Here is a 7345-nt window from a genome sequence, read left to right on the forward strand (position 1 = left end):
TGGCACGTTCCACCCTTTTGGAAAGTTAGTCAGCAAGGGCTTCAATCTACCATCCCATGGCAGGCCTGTCCCTGTGATCGAGTCTACCATCCATGGCAGGCCTGTCCCCTGTGATCGGGTCTTCTGTGCCTCCACTACCTTCCCATCTCACTGGGCTTCACAGCGTGGGTGAGGGTGACCCATGGAGAGCAGGAGAGAGATCCTAATCCATGGGGACAGCTGAAGGTCCCCAGGCTGGACTGAGGATGTACTGCAGAGTAGAGGACCCACACCCACCCTCCTGAAGCATCCCCACCTCTCCCAGCCCAGTCCATCCACAGACAGTCACTGGAGTCTTTCCCACCAACTTCAAGTGAAGAGGCGGGCTCCATGGTGACAGCAGGACCCAGGGTGCCAGATGCATGGGCTGCAACATATGGTGGAGCAGGGGCAGGCCTTTGATGTGAGCTCTGCAGCGCCCGCCTCACTACGCCATCCTCTGTGGCCCTGCATCCTGCACAGCAGGGCTGGGAGTTGCCCAGCAGGAGGATCTGAGCACTGGCAGCTGACCTATACCCACACCAGAGCCTCCCCACTGCTAGACCAGCTCGGGTGAGGCACCACCTGCTGTTCCTCACTCTACCCACACCCTGCAGACCAGAGACCACAACGGTGAGAAGGGCTGATATTTCCAGCTCCCTGGTGGAAAGGCACAGACCATGTTCCTGATCTCGGCACAGCAGAAGGAAGCTTGCTTCAGGAGGTGAGACCCGAGGCCCTCTGAAATCCCACCATGTCTAGCAGCACCCAGGGAGACAGTGCAAGGGACTGAAGAACAGGTGTGGCTTTCATGGACTTAAGCCTCTCGGGGGATGGGAGAAGCCCTAGAGCCAGGCAGATGAGGTGCCAGGGAGGCGCTTACCACTCAGAGAGCCAAGGAAGCCCACAGCATGAGACCCCCTTGCTGGAGAAGTTGTCTTGTCCATGTCACTTCCTACAGACTGCCTGGTGGTCGCACTGATACCCGCCCAGCACAAGTCCCCAGAGACGACACACAGGGTCCGTTCAGACACAAAGCCCACAGCTTCAGCCACACTGTGTTGGGAGTCACGGTGTGAGGTTGCCCTCAGCTGCCCACCCTCTTCACGACAAGCGCCACATCATGCCCACCCCTGAGCATGCCTCACAGTGGCATCAGGTGACCCGGCACACTGAGAACCGCTCACTGGCCAGCAGGGCAGCGAAGAGTCAGCGCTAGGAAGGGACAAGGCGGAAGGCAAGCTGAGAGAGGAGTCACCGCTGGCCACGCACAGGTGTGGGGAAAGGATTTTCACTGTGTCCCAAACTGAGCCAGATGCTAGCCATGTTTCGAGTGAGGCAACCCTTGAAAGTATCTAGGAAGGAGCATCTAGGGTCCTTAGGGACGCAGAAGTAGGCAGAGTTTAGCAGAGGGCGTCAGGAACTCCCTTCAGCCATCACCACCCCTGGAAGGCGCTCCTAGCCCCCCAAGTGTCCGATCTCTCTAGCCATGCATCCTTAGAGCCAGGTTAATTACTCCTAGATGACAGCCTGTGGGAGGGGCTGGAGGATGCTGGGAGAAGGGATCCAATTAGCCTCAATTATTCTCTTGATTGGGGACAATTAGTGTCCACTGCAGGGTCAGGGGTCATGATGCAGTCACTATTTAGTTAATTCCCTGGCTGAATAGAGCCCCCAAGACCATCCTAAAGACTCAGGATTGCTTCTGATCCCTTCCAAGAAGAGGGGTCCCTATCCCTAGGAGCTCCTCAATTCCTGTCAGAACTGGGGTGATGGCCAGGACATTTGGGGAGCATGGTCAAGGCCTTGGAGGGGACATGATCAGTGCCTTGGGGACATGGTCAAGAGCCTCCAGGGACATGGTCGGGACATCGGGGGCGCATAGTGCCTTGCAGGGCACAGTTGGGGTTCTGGAGAACATGACCAGAATCTTACAGGGCATAGTCAGGGCTTTGCGGGGAGACTGTTAGGGCCAGCTCCCGCCTCCTCATGCCTTGCTTCTTACTGGAATGTTCCTGCTCAGTCTCCAAAGGCCTGCCTCCCTCCAGCTCTGTTCCGGGTAGTGGAGCCATCGGAGCCCCAGCTGGGATGTCTCCTGAACAGGTTTCTGCTGCTCCTTTGCAGCTCCTACCTCCTTGAGACTAGGGAGCTCTTGCGGAGTGAATGAGCTGAGTCTCAGGTCCTTGGTTGGGAGGGACTCCATGCCTGTCATTGCCCCTCACCCAGAGATTGGTCCAGCCCTGCCTATTGTTGAGACAGGCCTCCAGGCCTCCACATAGTCCTGTCAGCTGAGGAAGGACAGATGCAAGGCTGTGGTATCAAGGATCGCTTCCTTAGTCCCTGGCCAGCAACGCATAGGTCTGGGGCACACAGGAAACAGCCAAGGCTTGCAAGAGCCAGCAGGTGGCCAGACCGCAAAGGCAGTTAGCTCCCACAAGCGGAGTCCCTCTCTGTGATCACCTCCAACCTGCCCAGTGCTTGCTCTAACACACACCAGGCAACTGAGCCCTGGGCAGACAAAGAACAGCCACAACAGGAGACAGAAAAGAGCCGAGAAGAAACTCAAGAGGCAGAGGACTTAAGGACGCAGGAACGCAGGGATGGAGGAAGGTTACAACCGCACAGACAGTAAGCATTTTGAGGATGAGCCTGAAGCAAGTGTTGAGTGAAACCAAGGTCTCCCACCTGTAGGGACACCTGACACCGGCTCAACCCAAAGTTTCAGCAGCTGGCCTCCACAGTCCAGGATGGGCCACACCCCAAAGAAGAGTAATGACTCTCCAAAGCATTCCTAAGCCATGGCCAGGTTTGGGTGCTGGACTCTGGATGCTGGCCCAGTGTCCTCTTGAGAGCCAAGTGGCCTCTTTGTCCACTGTCCCCACCCAGCTCCCCATACCCTGTACCCCACCCCAGAAGCTGTTTCCCCTTGCAAATGTATTCAGATCACATGACATGCAAATGCATTTGGATCACATGACACTTCAGGAACATCTATTTATATAAATCTAGACTCCATTTCAAAAGAATTATTCAAAATCGGAGCCATTTGGATGAATGGGTGTGGGACGAATTGTTTCTTAAGTATTCACATCAAAAAATGCCCAAAATGCCCCATTTCTAAGTGGATTCCCAACACTGTAATTACCGAGATAGGCGAGTCTTGCAGGAACATTGTAGAATGGGAACACGGGCCTTGGAAACAGTATCCCAATGAACAGAGCTCAGCATCACTGAGGACAGGTTAGGTGGCTGGTTTTGGGGGAGCTGAGGGGTTCAAGTGCTGGGGACAGGGACAGTGGAGGTGAGAGCAGAATGACTGGACTTGACAGCCACGAGGTGACAGAGGTGATCTGCGACAAGGAAGTCTATCTACTCTGAACTTCAGAAAACAACTCAGATCCTCAGAGTCAGGCTGGGTGACTCCTGATTCTCAGCCTATTGCAAACTTCAAAGTCCACTCTGGCACCCACCTTTGCAGCCAGACTGTCTGCTTCCCCCATATGTGCCTCCAGCCCTGTCCCAGGGCCTTTGCATGTGCTGTGTAATGTATCCCAACCCCATTCTCCACCCTGTGGAAGCCCTTGGGGTCCCCAGACGGAGTGATGCATGCCCTGCACAGAACTTTCCACCACTCCCTGAGGGTCCATGCCCTCCAGACTCACAACCACCTGGCCCGCTTTGATCTGAGCCAATGAGCTTGTTTATGTCCCTTCTCTCCAAGACCACGACTTCCAGGAGGCAGAGTCGAGCACCCAGGACATAGTCCACACAGTGTGGAACTGGCCATAGCTTGGGACAGGGTAAGTTAGTTACGGCAGGCCTGCACAAACAAGCCTGGAAAAAGAGGCGTGGCCAAGTGTGGCGCTGCCCAGGCAGAGTCAGGTAAGAGCCGGGGAAAACGGAACAGCCCTGGGAATAAGCCCCCGGACAGTGGGCAAGAGAAGGGTTCGCTGGCAACGCGGCACAGCAGCGCTCTCTGCAGAGGTGAGGGAGAAACAATGGAACCTCCCTCCCACCTGGTCTCTAGTTTGCGTAATAAGCTCTATAGTGAAGACAGAACTCAAAGAGGAGCCTTCTAGAGGGCTCGTCCCATGCACCACAGACGAGAGGTGGCTCAGGGCCCAGCCCCAGGGCAAGCTCAGAGAGGAAACTGAGAGCAAAGGTTGGTGGGGCAAAAGGCCTGTCTGGACATGGCAGGAACAGGCAGGGGCTGGGTAAACTTGTCCAGGATGGGTCCCCACCCGAGGGTACCTTCCATACTGCCACGGACACCCAACATCCCTGTGCTGTCTTTCCTGGGTTTCCCTCTACATCCTGAACCATTAGGACACGAGAAAGCAGCCTTTCTTGTGCCCATAACTAATGTCCTGAGCTGCTGAGGGTGTCTCCAAAAGCCCTCATGCTGGAGGTTCAAGGACAGTTCCATGAATGAGTGAATGAATGAATGAATGAATGAGGTCTCCTTGAGATACCAATCTTCTCTGACACACAGCCCCCACACATGGGACCTTGGTCCTAACTCCCCATACTGCCACCTCCTTCTCATATCCCACAAAGCTGTCCCTTTCTGCATGTCTGCGACTGGTCGGTATCACGGCCCCAGCCAGAAAGCACGGCCAGCGATGCCCGCTGAGGACAGGAGGCGGCACTGACCACTTTCGGGTAGCCCCACTTGCCCAGTGCTCCTGCCTCCTGAGCTGCTTTCAGGGCCAGAGCCTCAGGTGTGATGAGGCTCACCTGCCCGAGCCGGAATACTCCGTTCACCTTCCCCAGCTCCCCAGCTGAGCACGGGTGCCCTGCCCGCCCTTCACCTCCTGCTCACCCACACTCGAATTCAGTCACTGCCTCCTCTGGGGCCTCCCAGGCCCCTGCTCACTGGCCATGGAGGAACAGGATCAGACCTCTGCAAATCACCCTCACAGGTGTCACAACATCCAGAAAACCAACTATGATCACCAGTGAGGCAGGAGGAGGCTCCTCCAAGAGGGCTAGGCCAAAGGAAGCCAGGGAGGATGGCATGGAAAATAAGAAGTCCTGTGGGGTGCTGTGGGCTCATATGCAGAGGCCTGGGGATTAAGGCCCCCTGGAGTCTCCACACCGGCCCCACTGGCTCAGTGATGCAGGCCACCTTGCATCCTTCTCCTGAGCAGTGTGACAAAGGCAGTGGCATTAAGACTATTAAGAATAGCCACCAGGCTACATGGGGTGAGGTTGAAACAGACCCAGCTAGGACATCAGACAGTAATGCACGAAAGCTAGGCCTCCTCCCAGCCCTGTGGAGACTGAGGCAGGAGGATCGCATGTTCAAAGTCTGCCTGAGCATCTTGAACATGGTTTAGAAACAGAACACTTGCTTAGGATGCCTAAGGCCATGGGTTTGATCCCCAGGGCCACTAAGCAGGTCAACAATAAAAACAATAGGGCTAACATGTGTTAGCATGCTTAGGCTCATGCATCCGTGTCCTTGGTTTCTGGAGAATCCTGGTGATGTATCAGGACAAAAGATTAATGTGTACAGTAGGTTTTGAAACAGAGCAAGAAATAATGAACCCAGGTCTTAAAGACTTGATGGACTCAGGGGACCCGGAAGTTAAATATCCCAGTGAAACTGGATTCCCTCCTGGCCTGACAAAGAATGTACTAAGAGACTTGAGGCAGGTCTGTGAAGGACTGACTCGAGTCAGATTCCCACTGGGAGCCTCTGTGGAGGGTCCTGCTGTCCACCACCAACCGTGAAGTAAGTACCACAGGACAGGAAGTCTTTGGACAGGAGTCTGGCCAAAGAGGCCAGGCCAGCTGGTATCAGAGAGCCTTTCACAGTACAAAGTAAGAAAATCTGTAGTAATAAAAAACACAGCACATTTCAGAAAGCAAGTTACAGATGAACAAATCAGGGGAAACGAGCCCCAGTCTATCAATAATGGACTGAACTTGACAAACAGCAGTTTACAAGAGACATATCAAAGGCAGGAAGACACCAAAAGACAGAAAATGAAAGAAGAGAGGACATTAACAAAAAGAAACCTGGTATAGTTCTGTTACTAGCAAGCAAGATGGGCTTCTAAGCAAAAGCACCATGCAGGACAGGGAAGGACTCTCAGTTAACAGTGGGGGTTGCAACTCACCAATGCTCCACTGTATACAACCTATGGACGTGTCATAAAACATACAAATCAAACACTCACGGAGCTGCAGGGAGAGATCCCAAACCCAGTCCAGGCACACAAACAAGGCCATAGTCGGGGAGAATGGAATGAAAATGCTAACAGACAGGATTTAATACACACCAATGGTACTTGCCACAAAGCAATTAAGGAATATATGTTTCTCTCAAGTACACAGGGAGCATTTACAGAAAGTTTTAGACCATAAAGCAAGTCTTACAGTTTCAAAGAATCCTTTTCACAGCAAAGAAATTCTCTGAACAAAATGAACCTGTTAGAACATGACAAAAAAAGAGAGAGAATAAATTAAAAATCCCCATGCAGTTAGAAATTTCATAATTTACTTCTTAATTAAAATGGATCAAAGAAAATCATGATATATAGCATTTTAACACTGAGCAATAATGAAAAAAACTATATTTTCACAAACTTGAAAGATGTAACAAAAGGAGAGTTTTGGAAGGGAACTTATGAGCACACTTATTTGCTAGAGTCAGGGCTGGTGGTGCCCGTTAACCCAGCACTTGGAAGAGGTAGACAAGAGGATCGGGAGTCAAAGTCATCCTCCGATGCATATCAAGCTCGATGATGGCCTGGGATACATGGGCCATTTTCGCAAATCCTTCCCCCACCAAAAGGAAATAAATTCCACATGCTAAGCAGACAATTATAGAAACCAGAGGCAAATACTACACAGCACACCTGAAGACAGAGAAGAGAGAGGTGTTTTGGGAACCAACTCAAAAACCAAAACAAGTATGAAATGAGGCCAAGTCCAAATTGAGTCTTAGAAATACAGAAAATACAGACTGTAGAAACAGCAAAGCAGAAAGAAACAAGCGGATTCATAAAGAGGATCCCGAGTGAGGGGTGGGGACAGATTCTCAGGGAGAGTAGCCCCCTACGTGCTGTGATGGAAAACCAGACACAGTGGGCTTGCCTAGGAGATATGCCAGGTCAAAACCAACCCAACAAGAAAGGTAGAAGCTAGAGAGATGGCTGTCAGCTAAGTGTCTGCGGCACACATAGGAGGACCTGAGCTCAGGTCTCCAGCACTACATTAAGACAAAAATGGACAACAAAAATGCAGGCAAGGTTGTGTGTGTCTGTAACCAGTACTGACCAGAGTGGAGACAAGAGGGTTCCTAGAGTCCAACTGGCCA

The sequence above is a fragment of the Mesocricetus auratus genome, unplaced genomic scaffold (assembly GCF_017639785.1).
Source record: "Mesocricetus auratus isolate SY011 unplaced genomic scaffold, BCM_Maur_2.0 Super-Scaffold_100055, whole genome shotgun sequence".
NCBI classification, from domain to species: domain Eukaryota; kingdom Metazoa; phylum Chordata; class Mammalia; order Rodentia; family Cricetidae; genus Mesocricetus; species Mesocricetus auratus.